This window comes from Pollicipes pollicipes, unplaced genomic scaffold (genome assembly GCF_011947565.3).
Source record: "Pollicipes pollicipes isolate AB1234 unplaced genomic scaffold, Ppol_2.1 Scaffold_4295;HRSCAF=5057_pilon_pilon_pilon, whole genome shotgun sequence".
NCBI lineage: Eukaryota > Metazoa > Arthropoda > Thecostraca > Pollicipedomorpha > Pollicipedidae > Pollicipes > Pollicipes pollicipes.
The window spans coordinates 7,069,250-7,096,741 of record NW_023596461.1 but is presented as its reverse complement, the minus strand read 5'-3'; the positions used below and the strand labels follow the sequence as shown (position 1 = coordinate 7,096,741).

Below are 27,492 nucleotides of genomic sequence, written 5' to 3'. Positions count from 1 at the left end.
GAGAACATCCCGGAGCGGGCTAAGAACGGCCCGGAGTGGACTGAGAAGGGCCCGGGGTGGACTGAGAACGGCATGGAATTAAACGCGCCGCCGGCTGACGACAGGTCGGAGCGACCTTCGGGCCGGCATGGCGACGGAGGGCGCGGCCGTCACTGTGCATCACGACCGAAAGGCGCGGCTGCTTGCTCCGTCTCAACTCGGCCGCGACCAGCCGTCGGCGCGCTGAAAAATCACCGCTGATGGCCGACCGCGTGGCGGACCACTCCCGCAGTGAGCGCCTGGCTTGGGTCGGTCGCTCGGAGCGACCGCCGGGGCGTCGCTGAGGGCGGTCCGTGACCGGGTGAGGAGGGCGACTGCTTCATCGCTCGTCCCCTCGTCGCGTCGTCGTTGGTGGCCGTCCTGCCGCCCGAGAGCGTGGGGTCGTGGTGTGGTGCGGCGAGCGGCGGCCGGCCGGCCGGTCCGCGGCGCTGAATCACGCGTGGGAGGGTGGCCGGCCTGACTCATCGCGACGGGAGGGCGAGGAAACAAGCGGCCACGCGGCGGGCCTCCGAGGATCGCCGCCCGCCATCAGCTGGTGGCCGGCCCGGCACCGTCCGCCGGCGTCCTGCGGGAGGTGACGAGCGGCGCGGCAGCGGCGGTCCGGACCGTGCCTGTCATCAGCGTGAGGTCGAGCCTCCGGGGCGAGGGCAACCAGCGCGCCGCCGCCGGCCGACCGCGCCAGGTGCCGTAAACGCGTGGCCCCGCCGGCCGGCGCTGGGATGTCCCGGGGGTCCGCGCCATGTGGCGGCATGGGGTCTGTCTCGTTGTCACCTCCGTCCCAGCCGCTACAGTGCCGGTAGTTACCGTCGAGCGGTCCGCACGCCTGCTCACGTGCGCCGAGCGGCGGCTCCAGCGCCGGTAGTAAACGTCCCGGGCGAGATTTGGGAGCCTTGACGAGCGCGTGGCGCGCCGCCCTCGGACGAGATGCCCGTAGTTGTCAGGGTTTACGGCCGCTCACGCCGCCCGGCCGGAAACGAGTTGGCTGAGTGTCGCGTGCTAACTGAGCGGCGCCCCCCCCCCCCCTCCCTTCTCTGGAGGGCGTCGCTGAGAGCGGTGCATGGTCTGTCCCCGAGCGCCGCCCCGGGACGCGGTGACCTGCCGCGCTCTGGCTTCCGGGTTGATGCAGCGGCAGCGCGCCGGCCCGCGCCGTGCCTCAGAAAAACAGCCGTTTCCCAGCCAATCACGGCCGCGTTTTTTGGCGGCCGCTGCCGTCATGAGCGTGCGAAACGTAATCTGGCGCCGAGGAAAACCGACCGCCGGGCCCGCCGGGAGTGGGGGGCCGGCCGCTGCAGGTGTTTCTGTGTCGGAGCCCGTTCCAGTTCTGTCGTGGCCTGCTGTGCCCGATACGGGCTGCAGCTGGCCCGGGCCCGGCCTGCAGCGCCGGTGCTGACGTCAGACGTCTGCCAGATAAGACGAGACAGAGTCCTCGTAGGACGGGTCCGTTGCCTCCCGGCGTCCGAAAATAGCGTGAGGGACGACCGTCGGAAGGCCTCCCGTAGACCTGGCTTCCGTCGGCAACGGCTCTTTGCTGGTGTTCAGTGTTCAGCGTCTTCTTCGGCCTGACCCGCTGGCCGTATTGTTCCTGCAGTGTACCCTGTCACACTGTGCCCTGTCACTGAGTCCTCATGCCACGTGGCCTCCGGTGGCTGAGGTCTGGTGGGGTCTTTTGTGTCCGTGGCCTGCCCCATCCCCTCCCTCTTCACCCAGCTGTCCCCCCCCCCCCCCCCTATTGAGGGTAATTGAGTTAATGTATACTGGGCTGGATGCAGGGGTAGATGGGGACAAAGCTCCTCGGTTTGTTTTTTCAGACATAGCCATTAATGGTCGACGAGATGCTATCTCTTAGTCTTATCCTGACAGCACCCTTATGGTGACGGTATGCATTTGGTCTCGTGTGTCACACGTGCCGGTGGTGTGTAATAATTACGCCTGGTGATGTTTGCTGGCTCATCAGTTTTTATGGGACGTGGATGGGTTTATCCTAGGCCAACAATCATTCAATAAGGACCGAAATTCATCGCCTTTGCTCGTTTGTTTAGCGCGACGCACATTTCTCGAGCAAACACGAGCCAGTCAGCCAGTCGACTCACGTTCTTCCGAGTCAATAGGAACCGCTCTCGTGTTTCAAAGTTTTTCTCAGCGTCATAAACCCCGTTCGATTTCGTCAGTAAACAGACGTAAAGTTGGCTATACGAGCCTGAGATTTACAGGCGGCACTGCCGCGACCACACCGGCGAATATTGATGAACGCCGCCGCTGTTCATCCCCCATCTGGCCGCGAAAGCCCACCGTACATTTTAAACCCTCACATCCGACGTCGCAGCAGGCATCTGCTCTGCAGCTATCCACCGCCATCCGGACAGCTATCCACCGTCATCCGGACAGCTACCCACCGTCATCCGGACAGCTATCCACCGTCATCCGGACAGCTATCCACCGTCATCCGGACAGCTATCCACCGTCATCCGGACAGCTACCCACCGTCATCCGGACAGCTACCCACCCGTCATCCGGACAGCTATCCACCGTCATCCGGACAGCTATCCACCGTTATCCGGACAGCTTCCACCGTCATCCGGACAACCGCTGTCTGGCTCACGTGCGGGGCGCGGTGAACGCCGCGGCGACGTGGCGCGCCGCCCGCCGTGCCACGCGCGGGTGCGCCGGTCCTCGGACCGTCCTCGCCACGGCCGGCCGCGCAGGAAGCCGCCGCCTTCCGGAGCGCGCCGCTGCAAAATTCGGCGCGGGCTGGCAAATAAACGCCGCCGCCTGACATCACCGCCGCCAGCCTTCATGCTGTCATCCGGCGCGGTAGGCCGTGGGCGGTCGCCGGCGGCGGCGGGGATGTGGAGGACAGCGTGGCGCCATCTGAGTCCCGCGAACCAGATGTCGGCAGGGCTCACGACTCGGCTCGACTCGAGTCGACTCGGCTCGGCTCGAGTCGACTCGGCCCGGCCCGACACGACCGACCTTCTCAAATGCTAATGTTCGAGCGGATGTTTGGCTCACTCCGCGCTCAAGTACCGCTGACGTTCGTGAGCGTGGGGCTAGAGGACTACCAGAGCTCAAGTAATCGTTACCACAAGGACGCGAAGATATCGCTATCACTACAAATAGCCGTGGCGGCGCTGTCTCGTATTTCCCTTTGGTGCAGAGATGGGAGGAGCGCAGAAGCCCATTGGCTGACAACTGACTCTTCATTAGGCAGGGATTAACACGGCGGTGTCCCGCCGGCAACAAAAGTCCGCCCCTTCCGCCCTGCGCTGAGCCGGCTGCTCCGGGACGCAGCTGTCCCGTACCCGTCTCGCACGTGGCGTCTGCCGGCGGCGGCGGCGCGGGCCGCGCCCGCTCGGCCCAAACCTGGCATCTGCAGGTGCCGTCTGCCGGCAGGGTGTCGTCTGCCGGAGGGTGCCGTTCGTCGGGAGGGTGCCGTCTGCCGGCAGGGTGCCGTCTGCCGGGAGGGTGCCGTCCTGCCGGCAGGGTGTCCGTCTGCCGGGAGGGTGCCGTTCGTCGGGAGGGTGCCGTCTGCCGGCAGGGTGCCGTCTTGTCGGGAGGGTGCCGTTCGTCGGGAGGGTGCCGTCCGTCGGAAGGGTGCCGTTCGTCGGGAGGGTGCCGTCCGTCGGGAGGGTGCCGTCCGTCGGGAGGGTACCGTCTGTCGGGAGGGTGCCGTCTGCCGGGAGGGGGCCGCGCGCCCGGGGCGACGGCGTCCCCCGGTTGGCGGCGGCGGCGGCGGCGGCGCACCTGCGGGCGGGCAGGCCGGCCCGCGTCTCCCCATCGACCGAGAGCGGGACGCGCTGTGCGGCCGCGGCGGCTGCGGGGGTCGGACGTGCGTGTCGGCGCTCCCGGGTCGCCGCCGCCGACGGAGCCCCGGCCGCCTGTGGAGCGGATCGTCGACGCCGACGCGGCGCCACCCGCCGGCGACGCGCGAGCGGAGGTCTCGTGACGAGTGTGGAGCCAGCCTGTGGAGCTCCGATCCTCACTCCGCGGCTGAAGCTTTGGCGCAGGCCTCAGGGCGAGCGAGCAGTCGGCCGGTGACAGACTGTGACGGTCGTCGCTGCCGGGGCTAGAGCACGGACAGTCGGTCGCTGGACGGGGAGCGGATTGGTCCCTGTGACTGCCGTCGTGACCACGCGCGCCAGTGGCACGGACCGATCCTCCGCCGCTGCCGAAGCGGGGACGCAAGAGGCAGCGCCCGGTCGGTGGAGAGACGGCGCAGAGCCGCTGGTGCGGGAGCGTGCGCGGCCCCTGCCCGGTACAGAGGCCCTGGTGCTGGAGCGTGCGCGGCTGCCTGCTCGGGACAGAGGCGCTGGTGCTGGAGCGTGCGCGGCCGTCGGCCCGGACAGAGACGCGCCGGGGCGGACGTCACGTCACGGCGTCGGCAGGTGTTGTGACAGGCGCCGGCCGCCGCCGGACGGCGGACTGACGGCGAGAGACGGGCAGAGAGACGGGCGGAGAGACTGGCCGGTGGACGCCACCTGTCGCTCGGCCGCGCACACGACTGTCGTGGCGTCGGTGCGCCCGTGTCCGCAGTCGCCGCGGGGGCTCGCGCCATCGCCGGTCCAGCGGCGCCGACGTGTGCGCCGCTGGACGCCTCGCCGGCAGCTCGCCGCGTCCGCTGACCGGCGCCGAGCGCTGCCGAAGTGAGCGCCGGTCGTCTGCCCCGCTCGGTAATCGCTGCCGTTTGGCGCGGCTCCCGTTATTGCTCGCGGCGCCGGAAGCGTGAACGTCATGTTCGGGATCATCAGGCGGAGGCTGTTCGCCGGCAAGGTAGGTCGGCGATGAAGCGGCCGTCGCGGCTCATTTCGTCGTGCTCGACGAGCCGTCGCCATTGCTGGAGCGAGCCCATTTGTAATTACGACATAACAAAGCAGGAAAAACGTGCGACCGCATGAGAGACTGACGATGAAGGGAGGATTTCTGTAATGAATAACAACGATCTAACAAGATGGCACGTGGGAGGCAGAGGTTGGCGGAAGTCCCATTTGGCTCGTTTGACGGAGGTGTTTTGTCATTGCTTGACATTGAGCTGGGTTCGGCCAGCTGGTTTGCCGCCAGAACGGCTCGGGAAAGCCCGCTGGCCGAGCCGATGTGTCCTTGTCCTCGTGCGCAGCGGCTGTCAGTGAGGTCGGCCCGGTTGGCAATTCGGTGGAGCCTCCCGCCGGCCCGACGGACGCTCAAGACGCATTGCGCGCAATCAAGCGAGGAATTGGAAAATCCATTTCCGTCAGCGGGATCATTTCCCTGCGGAACTGGCTGCATTCCTCGAGGCGCTGCCATTTCTGCTCGACTCTGGACGGTGATCAGCTCCTTCAGAGCGCTCCCCTTCTGTTTTGCTCCGGGGAAACCAGCCCCACACTACCGGCCGAGCAGGACGGACAATATCCGGCTTCCGTCCGACCCTAGGGCGCTTATTTATGAGTAAACAGTAGCCATGCATCAGCGGTGGAGGCGGGGTGCGGTCGCTTCCCCTCCATTGACTGGGCGCGGCGACCCGCGCTCGCCAACCGCCGCCGGTTGCCAACGCTCGGGCTGGAGGAGGCGGCCGGACAAAGGCTGCACGCGCCGCCTTCCCACGGTAGCAGCGGCCGGCGGCGCCGCGGCCGCCGCCGGCCGGGCACGGCGCGTCGGCCCTGATTACGCCGATTAGAGCAGCCCGCTGCCACCGGTCGGCCTGACACTGACCGCCGGCCCCGCTGGGTCGGCTCAGAAAAGATGATCTCCAACAGGCGGACGGGAACGATAGCCCATGGAGAGGTGCTCAGCGCGGACGGCAGTGGTGGCCAGGCTCGCGGAAGACGACGGCTTCTTGGGACCCGCCGGGCCGACGCGGAGGCACCAGGCCAATCGGCGAACGCTGCGGGCTAGATAGCAGTTACTCCGCCAGAGTATTTGGTCGGAAACTTGGCGCGTAGCAGGCTCCGGGCAGATGATTCTGGCAGCGGATCGGCGGCTGGATCAGTTCGAGGGCGGCCCATCGCCAGAACCACTTAGCTGGATGACCTGGCCCGGACACGCGGCGCCGACGGCCGAGCCCGTTAGCGGGAGCTGCCGGCGACGTCTCGGTTGGGCTGGCGCCGACCGGCGTCGGCGCGCGCTGGCCGGCGGCGGTGTGCCGTCTCGACGCGCCACCGCGCGCTGCAAGCCGTCCGCTGTCGCCACCGGGCTCGCCGGCGCCGCTAGAGAGCCGGGTAAACACGGCCCGCTCTGTCGGCCGGCCGGCTTCCTGGTCGCGCCGGCATAATTTATGGCGCGGGCCTCGGCGGGAGATTGAGCTGCCGTCCTCCCCCGGCCGGCGGGTGGACTCGCCCCGGCGCCGGCGGACCGAGAGCCGTCGGCGCCGACGGCGGGCAGCCGAGCGGGCCGTTTTATTGGCCTGTTTTGCATGCGACGACGGGTTCTCTCGCCCGGCGTGGTTTACGCCTCGGGTTTTTCTTTCGGCCGTGGCTTATCTGGCCGGCCGTCGAGTCACGTTCACTGATTTAAATTGCCGCGTTTTGATACCCCGGACTTATCGCCCCCGAGGCGCTCCGATGCCGAACGGATGAACGCTGGCGGGCGTTGTCATATCGGTAAAACAATCACCCTTTCTATTATGGTTATCGCCGTGGGACAAGCGGCTTTAAAACGAGCGTATGGGAGCGGCGCCGGGCCGCTCCCCGGCGCGTGTGAGGCTGGCCAGCCGTGTGTGAGCGTGTGAGCGCGTGACCCCCGCCCCAAATCACCGTCCAGTGGGAGGTAGAATCAATCATCGGCGATCGCTGGGCCCGCCGCCTGTTCCCTGTGGTGCAGGCCGCCCGCCGGGCACAGCACACGCCAGAGGACGCACGCCGCTGACCTGCGGGCGGGACAAGACGCAGGTCGGCGCCGGAGACTCCGGCCGCCGGCTCCCCTCTTCCCGGCTGCAATATCGGATGTCGCCGTTTTGCGCGGCGGCCGTGGCGCGGCGGTGCGCGCCGCTCTGGTCGCCGCTAATTGGGCGCTGTTGCGGCGGCGCCAGTGACGCGCTCGAGTCCTCGGCCGAGAGTGCGGCGCCTCCGGAGCCGCTAATGGCCGGCGGCCGTTGCTCCCGGCCGCGGTCACCCTGCAGGCTCTGCACGCGCCGCCTGGGAGGTGCGGCCGCCGGCGCTTCCGGGTCGGCCGGGCGGCGACGGCCGAGCCGGAGGTGGCGGCGCAGAGCCCCGGGGGGCGGCGGCGGCGGGCGGTCGAGCCCGGAGGCACGGCGTATGCCGCCGCCTGTCGCCGCCCGCTGCCAGCCTGACGGGAAATCGATGTCGGCCTGAAAATCGGCCGGCTGATTGTGCGACTGCGGCGTGCGACGGCTTTGGTGAGATTTCCGCGCGCGCGGCGGCGGCGGCGGGTCCTTCCTCCCCGGTCACGCTGGGCTGGGAAGCCGTCATCCACAGTTCGCTGCGTCCTTATCTCACGCTTTCGGGGATATGGGCCTGCGACGTGTATTGAACGATTTATGAGCTGTCCGAACCACCGGACCGAAAGTTTCGCAAACTTCCGCGTTGGATTTTGAATTATGCAATGCCCGCGGGCGCGTCCCGAAGCTTGCCATTTGCGGATTAGATGAAGACGTCCTGTGGGCGGAACGCCTGTGCTTTTCAGACAGCGCAGGTAGTTCAATATCCTCGAGATTTCCAGACATTGGAGAAGCCCCGCTGCTGATCTCGGGCGTTAAATCGGAGAAAGTAGCGCCGCTGACGAGCAGCGGCGTTTGGCCCGCTCTGGCCGAGCGCCTCATACCGGCCGTCGTCAGGTAAACGACCGCCGGGACCAGCGGCGCTGAAGCCGGGCCGCGCCGTCGTTGGCGCGCATCGACGGTAACGACGCGCGAGCGCCCGGCGCCCCGTCGAGCGCGCCCGGACGTGACCGGCGGCGATCGGCTCAGCGGCCGGACGCTGATGACCCGGCGGCGGCCCGGGGCGGCGACGATGACCCGGCAGCGGCCGGGGCAGCGACGCCGACCCGCGCCGCGTGCCGAGCCGGGGCCGCGCGGCTTGACACGGCCCTCGGACCGCCCCTCCGACGGCCGGGCGGAGCGCTCAGTTTCGTAATGATGACGCGGAGGAGCGCGGGGGCGATGGGGGGGGGGGGGGGAGCGAGCCGAGTGACGACGAGATGACACGGCGGAGACACGATGGCGGCGAGCGGTAGCGGTGGGGCTGGGATTGAGTCGGTCAGGCGTGGTGGGGATGATCTCAGGCCTCGACTTTCCGGTCGCGTCGGGAGACGGCGATGACGTCATCAGGGCAAGGATGCAGCCGGAAACTGGGCCCACTGGGTCGCTCTCCGACGGGAATAGGCGCGAACCCTAGGGTGTGATGGAGCCATGACCGAAGTCGTCACCTCGTCGACACTGATCGCGGTGGTTTCCTCCCGCCACGGATTCACGCGCGGGCCCCGCCCCATCGGGGGGGGGGGGGAGTCAGTGATCGCGCAGCAAAAAAGCGTGAGTCGGTTGGCGTCGCCCCAACTGCGGCCCCGGACTGGGACGGCCGTCGGCGGCCACGGACTGTACGCCGCCGTCGTCGCCGCCGCTGCCGTTCAGCCTCATTACCCGGCTGCAGTGGGGGGAGGATTAAGCCTTAATTATTCCATCTCGAGCGGGCACTGGTCCCGAATTAAGCCCAATGTAAAGTGGACTCGTTCTGTCGGCCGCTTGTGTTCGGGGCCCCGGAGTGGCCGGCAGCTCGGGGTGGCCGACCGGCCACTCGGTGGCCGTGGCCATCGAGCTGGTCAGTCGCTCGGGGTGGCCGGCAGCTCGGGGTGGTCGGCGCGTCGGGGTGGCCGGCTTCTCGGCACGCCTCGCCACGCTCGCTTTACCGCTGCCTGGTCGTTGTTTGCGCCGTCGTGTCGGCGGCGGCGCCTCGCGTGACCGGTCATCGTCCGCGGCGCGCGACAGGTACCCGTCTCCACCCCATCAGCATCCAGCGCCGGTGACGGACGCCGCTCGTGACTCATCGCGGCGCCGATCGATTCCCTGCGAGATCCTCCGCGCTGGAGGGGAGTTTTTGATTGGGGGGAGCGGAAGGCGGCCGGCAGGGGGGGGCGCGCGGCGCGGCGGCCGCCAGTGCCGCGGCCGCCGCCGGCGACAGTGCAGCGCGTCGTCACGCTGAGCGAGACCGTGACGCCGACCGTGCGTCACGGACGGCGCGGCGCGTGAGAACGGGCGCGGACCAGACCGATCAGGTGGGGATAGCGGGGCGGGGCGGCGGCCGGCCGGCCCGCCCCGACCCTGTCCTCGCTGATGGCGGATAACGAGCGCCGCTGCCGGCAGGCGATACGTACCGGACGCCGTGACCGGCCAACTGGGCGGCGGCGGCGACGGCGCGATCGGGCGCTCCCAGTACGGCGCAGGCGAGTGCGGTGCTGATGGCCAGGCGCGGCTGATGGACGACCGAGATAAGCGGGGGGCCTCCGGTGCTGGTTGAGCGCCGGGTCTGACCGGACCGGATGGGGTTGTGAGCGCGCTGGGTCGGACCGGGCCGGATGGGTTGAGCGCGCCAGCACGGCCCGGGGCGGGCGGGACGGACCGGTTCGGTCGCGAGAGATGTCTGTCGTCTCGTGCGCTCCCCTCCGTCCTCTGCCCTCATCTGTGGCGCGCTCTACAGCGCCGCTGGCGGCCCGGTCGGGCCCGCGCGCCTCAGTCGACGACCGACGCTGTCGCCGCCGACTAATGGTCGACGATCAGCGCCGCCGGCCAGCCCACGCAGGACCGAACACAGCGGGGCGGGCCGCGCCGGCTGCTGGGTCATGAGAGCGATTGACGAGGCCCGGGCTGGTGCCCTGGGCTTCTCTGCAAGGCAGACAGAATGGAATCGATCCGGTCGGAGCCGCCGCAGCCCGAGCCGCTGCGCCCGAGCTGCTGCGGCTCCAACCGCCGCCGGTGCGCTGGGCTGGGCTCTTCTGGTGAGCGGCTGGCTCACCGTTAAAACTTTGTGCTCCATTTGGCAGCCGGCAAGAAACTTGGGCCCACTAATTACGGCGCGGCACCAATGCAGTTGATTAAGTTGCTGCAGTTGGCTGCAGCGCGGCTGCAGCGACAGCGGGAGCTGCTGGTTGCGAGCTGGCCGGCCACTCCGCCGACGGCCGTTTCCGTAAACACGGCGGCGCGTCGGTCCGCCGGCCGGCGTTCGGCCGGGCGGCGACGGCCGGGGCGCCCTCCAGCGGCGCCCGCGGCGGCTAAAATAGCCCGGTCACCCCCCGGACGGCTGCTGCACCTGCGCCGCCGGCTCCGGGAGCAGGCGCGCCTCGCTCCACCCCCGCCGGGCGGTGTCGGCGAGTCCGGCCGTGTCTCAGGGCGCGGGCGGCGAGCGTCGCGTGTCGCCGCGCTCGACCGCGCCGCCACGTGACCGGGTTTGTCGACCCCGCGCGGCCGTCGGCTCCGACGCCGAGGCGGCGCCGCGCGTCGCTGATGTAACCCGGCGCGGCGCTGGCAGGCTGCCACCGCGCCGCAGGGGCGCCGGCCGCGCCGACCTCGCCGCGGCGGCGCTGCAGAAATAGGGGGGTCGCCGCGCACGTGTGCCCGCCCGGCCGGCGGCCAGCGCACCCCGCCGCTGTGCCGCCGAGCCGAGCGCCGCTTCGGGGGCGCTCGTACGCCGCGGCGGACGGCTGACGGCGCCGGTCGCACCTGTGAGTCAGGCTGCTGTTTGGCTGGCGGCCGGAGCTGGCAGCCGGCCGACGGCCGTGCGCGCGGCCGGAATTTCCGGCGCCGGGGGATTCCGCGCGCCGGGCGCCAGCGGCGCGCCGGAAACTCCGCTGTGGGCCGCCAGCGCTGCTGGCTCCTGGCTGCCGCCGCACGCCTCGCCTCGTCTCGCGGCACGCGCGGGCGCTCGGCGGGTTGGGGCACACATGAGCGGCTCAGAGCTGGGGTTGAAGGGCCTGGGCTGCTGCGCGTGTGTCGGGCGGTGGTGGCGATCCATGGCGGCGCCCGCCGTGTGGCGCTGGAGGGGCCGGCGGAAAAACCTGCGACACCGGTCGGCTCAAGGAAACCGGGTCCGGTCAGCTGGAGGGAAAAAGTGAACAGCATTGACGGCGCGGAACAAAAAAACACGGGAGCGCCGCTGCGGTCGGCGAGCCGGTGGTGAGCTGCGATCGGGCCGGGATGATCCCAGGCCGACCTGCCGATCTGATACCACCGTCGGCGTCCCGTGTCTCGTTCCCGCCAAAATCCGCGCAAAGGCCGGGGTACCTAGCGCAGTACTGCCAGCGCCGGCGAGGCCGGCGCCTCCTCGTTCGCGTGGCGTCTGACCCGGCCCGCTCGGCAACGCCGCCGCCGCCGCCGCGCCGCAGGAAGCGGCTGGTTGAGCGGCGCGCCGTAAACAGCCGTCCACTCGGCGGCGCCGGCCGCCATGGCCGCCCTGTTTGGATAGGCGTCGCCGAGCGTCCGGAGCGCGGCGCCGGCCGACGCTCTGTTTGGAGAGCACCGGCCAGTGGCGGCTGGTGCCCGGTGACGTGCGCCTCGTCGGGGTGCGTGCGCCGCCCTCCGGGTTGCGGCCGGCGCCAGCGGCCACGCAGGAGCACGCGCGGCACAGGTAGGAGCGCAGAGGGGTGTGGAGCGGGTGCATGCGTGCGGGAGGCGCCGCAGAGCCTTGCGTGGGTGTCCTCCGCGCGGTCCTCGCCGTGCGCCGCGGGGGTTCGCAGCGCTTGTGCGGCGGTGTCAGCGGCGGGGAGGTGCGTGTGGCGCCGTCTATAGCCGAGGACAAATGTCCGAACGGCGGGGGGCGAGCGGCCGTGCTTTAATGCGGCGCGCCGGCGCCTCTGCAGAGGCCGGCGAGCGGCGGGGGCCGGCGCCGGCCGGCCGGCCGTGGCGCCACCAAATGACCGTCGTCACCCCCCGCCGCGCCGCCCCACGGGACGTGCGTGACCTCACCTCCTCCGCCGGCGCGGCACGCACGCGCGCCGGTTCAACGCTCGGCGGCGGGGCACCAGCGGCCGTGTCGCCGAGCCTAACGGCGCCGGGAGGCGGGGGGGGGGGGCTGCGGGTAGGCCGCCCCGCCGGGGCCCCCGACCGCCGCCGCCGCCGCCCGTTTGGCGGGGCCGCCGGCCGGCGCCAGCCTGCAGGCGCGCTCGGAGCGGCGGCCGGCCGTCGAGCGAGCTATCTGGCGCCTTTACGGCTGTCTGGCCCTCCCTCCCTCGAGTGCACTGAGCGTAAACGCTGCCTCTCGGCCTGCGAAGTGTGAGCAATCTAGAGCTCCGCGCGTGGCCGTCCGCTGTCATCTCAGAGGGCGGCCAGGGTCAGCTGTCAGCTGTGATGGTCTTCTGTCTTCTCGGAGGGCGGCCTTCCTCCGGCCTTCCTCTTTGTCACCCTGAAGGCGTGGCGTCTCCCCCCTCCCCCCCCCCCTCCGGCTCAATTGAGCTCTCCCGGGCGCTGCCCACCGGCCGAGTTGCGTAATAAAACGACAATCAGCGTCAGCAATATGTCTTTTTGTCGGCGGACACGGCTGCCCATGAATGCGCTGTAATCGCCCTTACGTTTGTCCCTGGTGATTGTTGTCGGCTCGCAGCGGGCTGAATACAGCAAAAAGCCGCCGCTGCAGGAGAGAGGAGGCCCGGACGGCGGATTGTCCGACGTCCTGTCCCGGTGTGTCCCCCCGACAATAGAGCCATCCTGTCCGCTGACTGCCGGTAGGCGCCGCTGTGTCCGCGGCACGCAGCCGTTACGGGTCGGCCACCCCCTGGATGGCCGGGCGCAGCTCGAACAGCCCCTGCAACCTGCAGGGTCCGGTGCTAGGCGCCGTTTGATTAACGGTCAGGCAGGCACCTCTGGGCCATGCAAATAATCAGTAAGAGGATCTCGATCACTGGCACCACAGCTGTTTGTAACAGTAGGTGGACCTGTTTAGATGACAGGAGGCTGGCCGGCCCGGAAGGTCTGCAGCTCGAGTGTCCACCGGAAGACCTGTAGTCGAGTATCTTGGCGGAAGGTCCGTAGGTCGAGTATCCTGGCGTAAGTTCCGTAGGTCGAGTATCCTGCGGGAAGGTCTGCAGGTCGGGTATTTTGGCGGAAGGTCTGCAGATCGAGCATCTTACCGGAAGGTCCGTAGGTTGAGTATTTTGGCGGAAGGTCTATAGTTCGAGTATCCTGGCGGAAGGTCTGCAGGTCGAGCATTTTGGCGGAAAGGTCTGCAGTTCGAGTATCCTGCCGGAAGGTCTGCAGTCCGAGTATCCTGGAGGAAGGTCTGCAGGTCGAGTATCCTGGAGGAAGGTCTGCAGGTCGAGTATCCTGGAGGAAGGTCTGCAGGTCGAGTATCCTGGAGGAAGGTCTGCAGGTCGAGTATCCTGGCGGAAGGTCTGCAGGTCCGAGCATCCTGGCGGCATTTTGTGGGGGTCCTGCGGCCGGGCGTCACCGATACCGACGTGGCGCGGGTGGCGCCCTGGCTAAGATGAGCCTCGGCGGCGCGGCGGACGCACGGGAGACGGATCACCGTCAGAGCGGCGCCGCGCCGCTCGGCAGATTGGCTTTGATGGCCGCCAGCGTTCGATCGATAGCCTCCTCCCCTCCCCCCTCCCCCTCCCCTCGCGCGCCGCCGTTCCCGCGAGTGCCCCTGGCCCGGGAGGGTGTTGTGTACCGCCCCCTGTTTTCTCGGGAGGTGCGAACCGGGCCCCTGATCGGGCTCTTGACCCAATTCCTGATCAGACATGTTGGATCTGAGGCTGACCTGACCTGGCCGTGATCCGACCAGTGATGTGCGGCCTGACCTGACCTGACCTGACCCTGGTGCCGTTTGTTGCAGGGTCTGGACTCGGGCACGGCGTGCGGGTCTGGCGGGCGTCCCGGCTCGGCCAGCTCGGTGGAGAAGTACAGCCATGCGCCACGCACCGATTCCTACCGGCTCTCCATGGCCGTCCTCGAAGGTAAGCCGGGCAGAGCGGAGGAGGCAGGACAGAGGAGGTGGGGAAGACAATCAGTGCTTAACTGAGACCCTGGGGATCAGGTGCATGGTGATCACTCGGGCTTGCCGGCGCCCGTCCGCCGGGTTATATAGCTCGCTTGATACGAGCGGATAGCACTTGTGATGATCGGTAGGACGACCTGGACAGTAAACCGGCCGTAACAGCGCATGTAAATGCATAATGCATGCGGCTTCCGGCCGGGTCGGCCGGCCATCGCCGGCGCAGCGTCCGCTCGGCCGCCGACCGGTGATTCAGGTGCCGTACGACTGCCCGCGTGTGGGGGGCGCGGCCGGCCCGACCCGCCTCGTTACCGCGCGGCGGCGTGCTGCTCCGCCCCCTCCCCCCTACGGACACCTGTCGGGAGACCCGGGCGGGGAGATTCGTGACTGACCGCCACAGACAGTGGCGGGCCGTCACAGCGGGTTCAGGCGCGACAGACCGCTGCTGAACACGGCACGGCGGCCGGGAGATGTCGGTGACCGCGCCGGCGTGGCGGCCGTCACGCAGCCGTCACGTGTGGCCTGCCTGGGATAGCGGAGCACCGCTGCTCGATCCTGGACGCCGCTGGGGCGCTGGACATCCTCGCCGCTGCATGTCTGGGTGGTCCGAACGCTCGTCACGCATTGCTGTTTCCTCCTTTGTTAGCCCATCGGTTGTGTGGGCATTCACGCCGTGTTTTGGGGCTGTTGGGCGTGGGGCGGCATCGCTGGACAGGCTTGGGCTGACCGGCTCGAGGAGGCCGGATGTACCCACTGCGCCCCGCGTAGCTGCCCCTGCCGGTACTGAGGCCCAGTCTGAGACCCCTCCCGGCAGCTGGGTGGAGTTTTGCTGCCGGACGCGGACTGCCGTGCGGGGCGGCCATGAACACACCGGATCTGGGCCACAAAGCGGCGCTCTGCCATGCAGCCGGCCGATTTATGATCACCAGTACCCATATGTAACGGCGCCGTCACAAACAGAGGCTGGCGCGCGCCGAGCGCCGCGTTGCGCGCGTCTGACGTGGCGCCTGTGTCCGCAGACTCGAAGGACGTCGAGCTGGACGCTATTCTAGGGGAGCTGTGTGCGTTGGAGACGCAGTTCGACAAGGAGATCAAGGACAAGCCGGCCGCGCCCGGCTCCAGGAAGACAGGTGAGGTGGCGTCGGGCCCGGGCGCGCATGTGTGTGTGTGGAGGAGGGGGAGGAGGAGGCACAGGCGGTCGCTCAGCGCGCGGGACGAACAGTTCTTCAGTACAGGAAACCACCGCTCGGCTGGTGGTGCCGGCGCGACAGTGACAAGGGTGAAGTCTGGTGTCCGCGCACACCGCTGTAGAGAAGAGCGGGGTATGTGGGGTAGCCGCTTTGCACAAAGGTCAGATCAGATCACTGTTGATCACAGATCGGAGGTCAGATCACTGTTGTGGTGTACAGGTACATACCGGCACGCCCAAACTTCAGATACGCATTGCTGCAAGGGCCGAAAACGGTCAGACTCTCCGCGCCCTCCGCCCGACGACGGCGCTGCTGCGCTCCTCGTAGAACCCCTCTGGTCGCTGGACAGCCCCGATGCGGCCCGCCCATGGCTTCACCGTTGCGGCGGCACGCGCGCCGGCCCCGACCGGCGGAGAACGCCGCTGCTCCGCCGCCGCCGCGCTACCGAGACGTCGCCCAGCGACCGGCCGACGGGCGGACAAGCATAGCTCACCGCCGGCCGACGGGCGGACAGGCATGGCTCACCGCCGGCCGATCGGGCGGACAGGCATAGCTCACCGCCGGCCGACGGGCGGACCGGCATAGCTCACCGCCGGCCGACGGGCGGGCAGGCACAGCTCACCGCCGGCCGACGGGCGACAGGCACAGCTCACCGCCGGCCGAATCGGGCGGACAGGCACAGCTCACCACCGGCCGACGGGCGGACAGGCACCAGCTCACCGCCGGCCGATCGGGCGGGACAGGCATAGCTCACCGCCGGCCGACGGGCGGACAGGCATAGCTCGCCACCGGCCGATCGGGCGGGCCGTGTGACCGTCATTGTTCCCCGATCTCTCATCCGAACTCGTTTGTCGCCGACGCCGGCCGTGAGCTAATTCCAGGTCGCGGTGACCGGCACAAGGACTGCCGACGACCGGCGCCAATTTGCGTCGTCGCTGTAGCGTGATCGGGCGGCACACCGGCTCATTACATAGCGACGCACGCATTGTCTGCCCCGCCGGTTGATTGTTTTTGCCGCGTCGGCGCCGCGACACAAGCCGGCGCCGTCAGCCGGGAGCGGCGAACGCGGCGCGCCCGGGGACGGGAGCCGACAGACAAACAGCTCCGGCTCGGCGGTGGTCGGCCGAGCGTGGCCGAGGCCCGCGGCGACAGATGGCTGCTGGTGATCGCGTTTTCAGGCGCGCGTCAGTTGTGATTTCGTCAGTCCTCCCGCAAATTGTCGGAGAGAATGGCCCGGCTGCCGTGCATCCTCTTACGTGTACATTGTGCGCCGCGGTGGCGTAACTTTTCCTTTGAAACGGCTGATGACGGCGTCGGGAAAGGTTTCCGCTGAATTAGATGTTTTGTAGCGGGCGAAGACGCCGGCGACATTGATCGCACCGCTGCGGAATCCTATGTCATGCACCACCGCGTCGCGTACGCGGCCGGCAGGAAAGCCAGTCTTAGTCACGGAGATCTGCCGAGGGGGTGATCGCGGGACAGACGGGCGTGTGGGCGGCTGCGGTGTCACTGGACGGTGTCTGAGTGTGTGCTGTTGTCCGCAGAAGCGTGCGGCACGGATAGTTTGGCGCCTTTGCACCCGGTCCCTGCACGGAAGCCCGCCACCATGGGCGGAGGCGCTCGGCCCAAGTTCGAGGTCAACTACGCGTCGGACGTCGAGTGGACGCAGCGGTCTGAGAAAGGTGCCAATGGAGTGCCAGGAGCAGCGACAGCGCTGCAGCGTCTGCATGGCCCACGCCCTGCCGCACCTTGAAGCGTGTGTATGCGTGTGTGTGACTCGAATGCGTGGTACGACACGTGGTTAAGGTTCGACCGTCGGAATGTGCTACAATGCCAGGGAATGCGGACGCCGTCACGAGTCGGCTGTGAGTCAGACTTCTGAAGCAGTTGGCGATGTCTGGTATTGCTTGGCACGCCTTGACCGCCGCCCTCACCGCTACAAACATGCTGGGAATAATGTTCAACATCTCGCCTCTCCCATGTCTTTGTTCGCCATGTTCCTCACTCACTGCCCACTGCTCACTTCTCAGGATGCCCGGTGCATAGGACACCACACACCGGGTCAGGCTGACCGAGTCAGGCTGAGTCAGGCCGAGTCAGGCTGACCTGGGCTGACCTTGCGGGTCCCCTGTCCGGCCGACGCGTGACGGCTGCTCTGCTCCCCAGGGCCGCGCACCGAGAGTCCCGACAACGACTCGGCCTTCTCCGACAACCTGTCGATGCTGTCCAGCGAGTCGTCGGCCTCGTCGGGCGGCAGCGGCGGCAGCGGCGCGCGCACCGAGGTCTCCAAGTCGTCGAGCGGCGTCGGCTCGGCCGCCAGCCCCACCTCCCAGGTGAGCTTCCGTCCCGTCGCGCGTGCCGCCGGGCTCGGCCGGGCGGGTCGGCGGAGCTCGGGCGGCGGCGTTCGCTCTGCGGTCGGCCCGCGAGGTGGAGGTCGGCGGCGGGCTCTCCTGCACGCCACCGGGACCGGAGGCGGCGCGCCCGAGTGGCCGGATCTGCCGCAGCTGGCCGGCACCGGCGGCCGCAGCCGGGCCGGCTCCGCGGCCGTCGGCGCGCCGCCTGGCCGCCCGCCCGCCTCGCCCCGTAAATCAGCGGTCGCCTGGCCGTCGGTCCGCCGTGACGGCCTCTTAATCTGCTGCCGGAATTGATGCCGGCGACGCGCGCTGGTCTGTTTGGAGCAGCGCGTTGCGCGCGCACGACGGCTCACCGCCGGTCTGAGCGTTGTGTGTGTGGGGGGGGGGGGGGGGGGGGGGCTGCAGGCGCGGCGGCGTGGCCCGCGGACCGATGCGGAGACCTCGCATCGTACTGCCTGTGCTGACCGCGGTTATGCAGTGTTGCGGGACATTCTCTGGGGTCTCGCAGGTCATCTTGCGGGCTTTTGGGTCCACATGACGGTCCCCCAGTGGTGTGACCTGTACTCCAACAGGGGTCTTCCCACTGCATCCAGTCTGTGACGGCGTTCCCGCCCCTGCTGAGACCCTCATGGTATCTCTGATGTCACCCAGCCAAGAAGTTTCCTGTTTTTCTTTAAGAATTTTGCTTGGTTTCCCTAGTTCCCTTTGCAGGGTTTCACCAGCAGTTTTCTCATGGCCCTTTGTACACCTCATTTCCTCTCCTTGTCCCTTCCAAGGGCACCACCTTCTAGCATGCCTGTTTTCTCGACCTGCCTTGCTTGCAGCTCTCTCCTCCCATCTCAGGCCACTTCGGCTCTCTGCCCGGCCTCCCTCACACGCCAGTTGGCCTGCCGGGTCTGCACTGCCCAGGAGTCTCTCTGCGCCCGGTGTGGTCCCGCCGGCTACCCCGCGGCATCCCGTGTCAGCGGTCAGACAAAGACGGCGCCGCGGCGGCCGGCCAGCGCGAATGAATGGGCGGGGAGCGTCCTTGAGTAGTGGCCGGGTGATGTCAGCGCCGACCGGCCGAGCGTCCAGGCCGGCTCCGTGCCCGACCCCGCCGCCTGTACAAACACACGGCGGCCGCCGCGGCCCCGGCCGGCCGGCGCGGCGCAGGCGCCCGGCCGCCGCCGCGCTCTCCGGCCGTCCCTCGACGAGGAGCGTCTCCGGCCGCGGCGGAGGCGAGCTCAGGCGCGCCTCGCCGTGCGCGGCGATCAGACGTGCGGCGTCGGCCGCGGGCGCGGCGAGACCGGCGCGGCATCGGCGGCCGCGTGTTGTCCGATGGACTGGAAGGCGGGCGACACTGCCACCACGCGCCTCGAGCTGAGGGCCGGCCGCGCGCCGGCGCAGCCTTGCCGGCGCGTGGGGGCCTCTGCCGCTGATTCAGCCCCCCCCCCTCGCCGTCGCCGCACCGCTCCACAGAGCGCGCCCATCTGGAGCGGTGCACGCTCCGTACCCCCCCCCCCCCCCCTCTCTATTTTGAGCTGCCGTTCCGGCTGAGCGAGCTGCGGTCAGTGAGCGGCCGGGCAGTGCGGTGCGCCGCCGAGTGTGAGGTACCGGCCGGGGCCGCTATTTCCAGGCGCTAACGGGCTGGGGGCGGCCTCGGCCGGCACGGGCCTAATTTGAGCCGCCGCCGCCGAGCTGATGCCCTCCAGACGGGCCGCCGGCCGCAGGGTAAACGGGACCCGGTGCGGCCGACTCTGTTTACAGGAGCGCTCGGTGGGACCCGCGCCGGCCAGCGGCGGCCGCCGCCGTCCTCTGTCGGTGGCCGGACGATGGGGCTTCTGACCGTTAGATGTGCGTGGTGCACAGGCGGCCCTCCGTGCCCTCCGACTCTCCCACAGGTGGCCCTCCGAGCCCCGCACTGCACCGCGCGCTGGGACTCCTCAGGAGTGGGCTGGGCCGGGCGGCACGGGAAAGCGCTCGTCAGCCAGAGGCCCAGGGGCACGCCCCCCCCCCCCCGAGCAGGCTCCAGTTGGTCCTGATCGGCGCGGCCCGCCCCCGCTCAACGCCACTTGTGACCCCCCCCCCCCCCCCCCCGCCCGCCCCCGGCCTGCTCGTTACCACAGCTGCAGCTTCATGTGGGTGCATTTGATACGGCCTGGGAGGCTGGCCTCGGCTGTGGTATCCATGGCAACTGGCCCCTCCCGGCCTCTGCAAGCCTGATGAATTTGTTCTGGCTGTGCCGGGTTAAAACGCGTTGAAGATGCTTTCGTGCCACTGGCCCGTGTGGCCACCGGTGGTGAGTTTAGTACAATGGTGTCGGTGTTTCTCCATACTAGTGCACTCTGAAATGTTGGCCAAAAGACCATACGCGTAGGAGTGGCCCTACCTGACTACTCCGTGCCCCACCCCCCTCCATCCACTCTTCGTTGCCTCGTCTGCCCCACCCGCACCTGACACGCTGTCGCGACCGCAGCCGACCTTCGCCCCTTGCTGTCGTAGCCGGCGCTCGCTGCGCCCGCCCCCAAACGGCCGCCTCCCAGCCAGCTCAGCTTCAGCCCCGCCCGACCAGCAGCGGCGGCGGCCGGTGGGCGGGTCGCCGTGTTGACTCGGGCCGCCGGGGAGGGGGGGGGGGGGGGGGGCGGCGGCGCTGAGCTGACGCCACAGGGCGCCGGCCAGGGCGGAATGCGGCGCCGCGCATCGCTCGGTGGGCGCCGCTGCTCGCTTGCTGCCCGGTCCACTTGCAGCCGACTGCCGCTCATCTCTGAACGCGCCGGAGGTCGCCCTCCTCTCCCGACGACGGGCCGCGGCTGCAGCGGAGCCGGCGGCGTACGCTCGCTCAGGCCCCGACGCTGAACCCAGCTAATGCAGCAGCGACGCCTGTTGCGACACTAAAAAACTAAAAAACTAGCAGCGACACCGTTGAAGAATGCGAGTTAGACTAACGTTGGTGGCCGGCCTCTGGCGGTTGCTTGTGAAGTCAGCCATTGGGGCGGGCGGGCCGGCCCGTGCAGCTGCCTTGGCCGTCGCCACCTGCGTTGATGTGTCGCGTCTGTGGTTTATCGGCGCGCTGTGCAAACTGCACGCCGCATTCTCCGTGGCTGACGCGCTCGCCACCTGGCTTGTTCTCAGGCGGACCAGGCGGCGCGCATCAAGGCCGAGAAGATCAAGCTGGCGCTGGAGAAGATCAGGGAGGCCAACGTGAAGAAGCTGTTCATCAAGGCGTTCACGGGCGACGGCAGCACTAAGAGCCTGCTGGTCGACGAGAAGATGACGTGCGGTCACGTGACCCGCCTGCTGGCCGACAAGAACCACGTGCGCATGGAGCCGCGCTGGGCTGTCGTCGAGTACCTGCCCGACCTGCTGATGGGTGAGGCCCGGGGCCGCACGTGGTCGGGCCGTCGATTGGCGCCTGTGAGAGCTACGTCAGACACTCGGGCTGTGGGACGCATAGTTTTCGTGTCCGCGCAGTGCCCACATGTGAGAGTTGAAATCGTTGGCGTCATTTTTCGTGGAAGAGCTCGGGTGGGCAACTCGCCATGCAAAGGAAATTGAGCCTACATATCTTCGTCTCTCTCTCAGTCGCACATGTCCACGCGGCCACGCACGTCCCCACCACGGTGTCCTCTTTCAAGAGGCTTTCCCCAGTTCTCTGGGAAGTGAGCCTGGTCCGAGCTCTCAGACGCATCCAGTGATTGGCTGTTTGTGGTCTGCTGAACTTGGCCTGCCCTCGGACCGTTTTGTTGTTCCGCATCTCGACCTTCCTTCCTTTTGTTTGGCTGAAATTTTGTTTGGCTGTTCCGGCTGAAATTGCGTTGGGACTTTCGCTCTGTGATATTCTGCCGCATTGTGGGCGGTAACTTGAGGAGCTTGTTTGTATAGTTCGAACGCTAGCAGAGCTTGTTTGCGTAGTCCGAACACTGACGGACGTCGACTCTAAATTGCCAGTCTTCAGCGGTGTTATGGAGCCTGTATGTGGCGGAATTGGCCCTGCTCTTGATTTTCCCCCGAGTTTCCCGACTCCCAGGACTGCCAAGAGCGTACCGAACCACTGTGTGTCTCTCCGCCCGAAGTGCGGGCTTGCCCGCCTGCCCCGTCTCCGTCACCACTCAGCTGACCCCGGTGACCTGTGACCCTGCTTCTGACCTGTCGTTTGACCCCTCATCGGATCCACCGCCCGACCCTCCCTACCTCACCCCTGACCCGTCCGGCCGCCTGACCCGCAGAACGACTGTACGAGGACCACGAAAACCTGGTGGACAACCTGATGCTGTGGACGCGCGACTCCAAGAATCAGCTGCGCTTCCAGGAGCGGCCCGACAAATACGACCTGTTCGCCCGTCCCGAGCAGTACCTGCTGCCCTCCAGCGGCGCGCAGCACGCCCACATGGACGACGATGCGCGCCTCCAACTCACCGAGGTGCGTGGCCGAAGCGGTGCGGAGTGCGCCGCGCCGTGCCGTGCCGTGGGTGGGAGGTTTGCTGGCCGGAGAGATGCGGATTGCGCGTGCCGTAGGTGGGAGGTCTGCTGGCCGGAGGTGTGCGCGTGCCGTGCCGTGGGTGGGAGATCTGCTGGCCGGAGGGGTGCGGCGTGCGCGTGCCGTGCCGTGGGTGGTAGGTCCGCTGGCCGGAGGGGTGCGATGTGCGCCGCACCTTGCCGTGGGTGGGAGGTCTGCTTGCCGGAGGGGTGCGGTGTGCGCCGCGCCGTGCCGTGGGTGGGAGGTCTGCTGGCCGGAGAGGTGCGGTGTGCGCGTACCGTGGCGGGAGGTGTGCTGCCCGTAGCGGTCCTACGGACGCTAAAGCAGCTCTTGAAGGTATCGCCACGCTTAAAAATGACCCGTTGCCATGCTGCGGTCCAGTGTGGAACATCATGTCGATAAAAAAACGATGAGGATGCGGCATTAAGTCTATGAACAGCGACGACAATGGGCGGTTAATAGGGAACGATGTGCATGACTGCTGGATGTTCCTGGCCTTGCGGGGCTCGTAGTTCCTTGCCGGGAACGACGAGCCTCCGACGGAACGCGTCGTCCGACAGCCCTATTAACTCGCTCTCCAAAAGGCTTCCATGGTCGCAAATCCTCAGTCGACTTCCGTCCGTTAACGGGCCTGTCGTTTCCGCTGGCCGCGCCTGATTCACTAGCGCGCTCGGTTTTCAGGGCTGTTGAATGGGCTCGCTAACTGCATCGCTTACGATGAAAAATCGGCTACTCGGCCGCCGAAAGTGACTACTCCTCTTTCGTCCCAGGCGACGCGCGCACAGCGGATCAAACGGCTGATAAATGACCCCTTTAAGCCGCGCGGCACGAGATCACACGGCCGGCGTGCACCAGATCTGCATTGGACGCCTGTTTTGCAGCCGCTCCGGCGCGTGCTCTGGCGCGGCGGTCAATATCGCTGCGGGGCGGTCGGTTGTCTGTGGAGCGCGCGGCGCCTCGTCGTGCGCCGAGTAAACGGTTGTCGGCAGTCGGCTCCTGTAGCGCGATGTTTGCCGCCGGCCGGCAAAAAGCCCGCCGCCGGGCCGTTCGCCGGAATCGACGTCTGCCGTCGGCGCCGATGTGCCGACGTGGGCTGTGAAGCTTGGGCGGTGCTGACGCGCTTGGCACCACTAACCGCGCGCGCTTGTCCGGCAGGAGTTCTTCTCAGCGTCCGGCTCGGTCGTGCCCGAGGTGGAGAGCGAGCTCTGGCTCAAGGCCGAGGGCAAAAAGGCCTGGAAGCGGCACCACTTCGTCCTGCGCGGCTCCGGCATCTACTACTCTCCCAAGGGCAAAGTCAAGAGCTCCAAGGACCTCGTCTGCCTGGCCAAGTTCGACATCAACCAGGTGAGTTGTGGGCCTGCGTGCCGGCACGGCAGCTGTTGATGTGACGGCCCGGCCGTCGGGCAGGCTGAGTGCTCTGTTACTCTGCGCCCGGCACTGGTGTGTGGTCAGCAGCGGGCTCCGTGTCGCGCTGCACATGCAGCCAGTCTGCGGCTGAGCGCCCGTGACGTCCTCGCTGTGACGTCATGGTACTCAACAATACCGCGCGGTCGGGCTCGGCGGCCGGCGCGGCGCGCGCGATGATCTCATGACGCGCCTCGTGCGGACGCGTCACGGCCGCGGTCAGAGGCCCGGCCTCCTCCGGCCTCGCCGTCATCCTCGGGCCGGACGCCGCCGGCGGCGAGCCGCGAGAGCGGAGAGTATCGGCGGTCGTGCGGCGCCGGACGGCTGTGCGAGCCTCGGCGTCCGCCGCCGCCGCCGCCGCCGCCGCCGCAGGATCGTCGGCACCCGTCGGCAGCGTGGACTCACGCCGCTCCCGTCCCGTGCCCAGGTGTACTACGGCATCGGCTGGAAGAAGAAGTACAAGGCGCCCTCCGACTACTGCTTCGCCGTGAAGCACCCGCAGATCCAGGTGAAGGCGCCCAAGCACATCCGCTACCTGTGCGCCGACGACGCGCGCACCCTGCACCAATGGATGATGGGCATCCGGGTGGCCAAGGTACGTGCAGCGAGCAGGCCTGCGTCTCGGGCGGGCTGTCCCCGCAAGCCCGCGGAGACCGGTGCCGATCGTGATGTATATCGGTTAGTCATCGTTAGGAGGCGTTGTGTTTTGTGGTTTTTTGTTGGCGGTATGTAAATGTCAGTCGTATATTAGGGTGCGGGAAGGTCACTGGTGACAAACACGTATTTAGCGTTCGTTTAAAGGTATTTTCGCCGCCGGAATGGCCTTCGTAATCGTAAGCGCACGTGCCTACGCGACAACTGTGAACAAGGCCCTTGAAATCACTGTGCAATGAGACGACTCGGCGGCGGCACTGCTCGCGGCTGCGTGATCCTCACAGAACACCCCGCCCCGAACGCCCCCGACCTGTCAGGGAGGCCACCTGCGAGCCTGACCTGACCCGACATGACTGACCTCGGCCCCGTCGCAGCACGGCCGCCAGCTGCAGGAGAACTACCGGCAGCTGATGGACGACCTGGCGCAGGACGACATCGACCGGCTGGCGCACGCGCGCAGCTTCAGCGTGGCGTCGGTGGCGCCCCTCGGCCGGCACGCCGAGTCGCGAAGAGGGCGCCACCATCGAGGCCAGCCTGGCCGCGCTCGCCGAGCAGGCCGAGCGGCTCAGCGAAGGTGAGAGGCCGCGCCGGCTCGCTCTGGACGGGAAGGGGTCTGGCACCCGACCGGGAGAAGGGGCTGCCTTAGGGGCTTGTCTTGTATGTTTGGTTAGCACGCTTTCGCCAGTCTGTACAGATGGAAGTAGCTGCGAATTGTGTCCTCCATGCGCTATTCCTGTCTTGCAAGGCTTTTGAGCAACACTATTTTGTCAGACTTATGCTTCACTCTTTGTTCTATTTCGTTCAATGAAAATTATTCAACCATTCCGCGAGCTTGAGTCCTTGGATGATCTAGCATCACGTCTACGGCTGCGGCCAACTGGATTTTGAGTTGGCGCGGTGGACGCGCCAGGTTGCGCCTGCTCTGACAGCCGTCTCTCGGCCGGCAGGCTCGAGCCTGGGCTCGGCGCGTTCTCCGATGCGACGTCAGGATAGCGTGCTGTCGCGCTGCAGCGGCAGCAGCTCCAGCAAGTCGTCCGAGAACGCCTTCGACAGCGACCACCCGCAGGGCACCATCAAGCGCAAGCCGTCGATGGCGCCCAAGCTGCCGCTGACGTCCACCACGCGGCTGCTGGTGAAGGCGGACGAGACGGCCGACACCGTCGACTCGAAGCCGACGACGCCGACGCGGCAGCCTGGCCGGCGCGCCACCGGCGACGGCGAGTCGCTGAACGGCACACTGACGCGCCGCCGGGAGCGGCAGGCGACTGACACCCTGCGCAGCACGGGCAGCGCGCGCAGCCTGGAGTCGCGCTCCGACAGTCTGCGCAGCACGGGCAGCGGGCGCAGCGTCGACTCGCGCTCGGACAGCGTGCGCAGCTCGGACAGCAGCCGCAGCACGGACACGGTGCGCGCGCGGCTGGTCGAGCCGCCGCCGCCGCCGCCTCCGCCGCCGGCGGGCCGCCGAGTCGGCCGGCGACAGCGACTCAGAGAGCCTGCCGCCGCCGCCGGACATGAGCGGCAGCATGCTGAGTCTGGCCTCGCTGCCGCCGCCGCCTGAGGAGCTGATGACCGGGTCGGTGAGCTCGCTGCCGCCGCCCGCCGAGCCCCCCGCGAGCTGGAGGCGCCGCGCGTGACGGCCTCTGCCGCCGCGGCCGCCGGCGCGCCGCGAGTCGCCGCCGCCGCCGGCCGAGCTCGCGGCGCCGCTGCCGCCGCCGATGCCCAACATCGAGCCCATCTACAGCAGCGGCGGCCAGAAGCGCGTCAAGAAAATCTCCTTTGCTGACGCCGCGGTTGGTGGTGGAGGCGCCGCCGCAGCCGGTGTACGCGCGCGGCCGTCCGCCCGCCGCCGCCGCCCAAGCGCAGCGAGACAACCCCGCTCTCGGCCGGCCCGCCGGCGGCGCCGCCCAACCGGCTGGACTCGCCGCAGTGCAACGTCACGCCGCCGCGCGACTTCCTGCGCGACCTGCAGCGCCGTCATGCACCAAAAGTGGACGGTGGCCCGAGAAGTGCAAGGTGGACCTGAAGTCCCGCACGAAGTGCTCGGCTTCCGCGACCCGTTTGCCAGCATGGACCGCCAACAAGGAACAGCACGTGGGCCAGTGGCTGGCGCAGCATTACGGCGGCCCAGACGAGCAGGCGCCGCCGGCCGCCCAGCCCGCTCTATGACTCTCCGCGCTCGGTGCTGAAGAAGCGGCCGCCACCGCCGCCGCCGCCACGGCGCAACGACGCCACGCAATTGAGTGGGCGGCGGTAGGGCTGCTTCCGCCGCCGCCGCTGCTGCGATCGTTTGTTACTTGTGATACATTTCCGGCGAGTGAGATGAGCGCCCGCGCCGCCCGGCCGTGTCAGTCGTAGTGCCCGCCAGAGTCGGCCATGTTCTTGTTATTTGTGATTCATTTTGCATTTATCACGCGCGCGTTGAGATGGTGCTATGTTTTCGGAGCTTACGTGCCTGCCGCCGCGTTTGTGGAGAGGCGCAAGTGTCGCGGCCGCGCGCACAGCACTGCGGCGCCTCTGCGCGGCTAGGATATACGTAGTCGTAGATCGGCCCGCATTTGTACCATAGTTTACGGTTGGCGCCGCCCCGGCGGGGGGCGGGCGTACTAGGCGACGGCTGCCGCTGGGGTCCGTGGACGCGACTGGAAGGCCTTACAGGATGTGCAACCTTATTTGTAATTTTTGTATGGATTTGTGTGGGCCGGAGGGCAAGGCTGCCAGTGTGGTAACGTCGCGGCCCATTGTTTTATTTATTGAGGACGATCGCCGCCAGGTCTTGGTCGGGCTAGCAAGCTGTTATCTTCCATCACTAATCTGTCGACGAATAAACTGTTACCAGCACGCCTTTGTTTGCAGAGGCACGGTGTGCAATTGAGAAACGCGCCGGATGAGCAAGGAACCGCTCCTCTCATCCCTCGTTACACAGCGGTGACACTTAATTCCACCCTAACGAAATGCGTAACCATTTCATTCTCAGCATTGCATGGTCAGAGCAACAGGTACAGGGGTTACAGTGAATGCAGAATGGCACATACACGCGCGCGCGCACGCATGCGCGTGATCCCATTATTGTCGTTTGTTGGGCACATGTGCGCTGGAGCTTGTTTGTGGGCACAAGACCGAAAACGGTCCAAGCTGAGAACAGCTGAGCTCTGAAACTTCATAGTACAGATGATTAAGGCTTCATTCAGGCTCAGCCATGGAATATCCCGGCATCATAACAACATGCAGTTACACAGCAGAGATTCCGAGATTGGTGTAAATATTTTGCTTATGGGTACATGACTGATACCCATATTTGGGCAGGGCCTCGCCATACCGTAACCTTTACAGTGTGTGTGTATACAGTGGTTGAGGCCGGGCTCTTGTTATGCAAAGGACATTTGATACGGGACATGTAGGTTGTGTAACGAAGACCCCAACTGCGATGAACGGCGATCCTGCATTTTGGCGAGGGCTTGCCCAGCCGGACTGGCCCTCTCACGCGCACGGCGCAG

General features: G+C 67.6%; 1 pseudogene; it reads left to right on the top strand.

Moving 5' to 3' along the window:
- Nucleotides 1-26,164, top strand: part of LOC119096612 (amyloid beta A4 precursor protein-binding family B member 1-interacting protein-like) — a 28,210-nt pseudogene extending 2,046 nt beyond the window's left edge.
- Nucleotides 26,165-27,492: the final 1,328 nt, after the last annotated feature.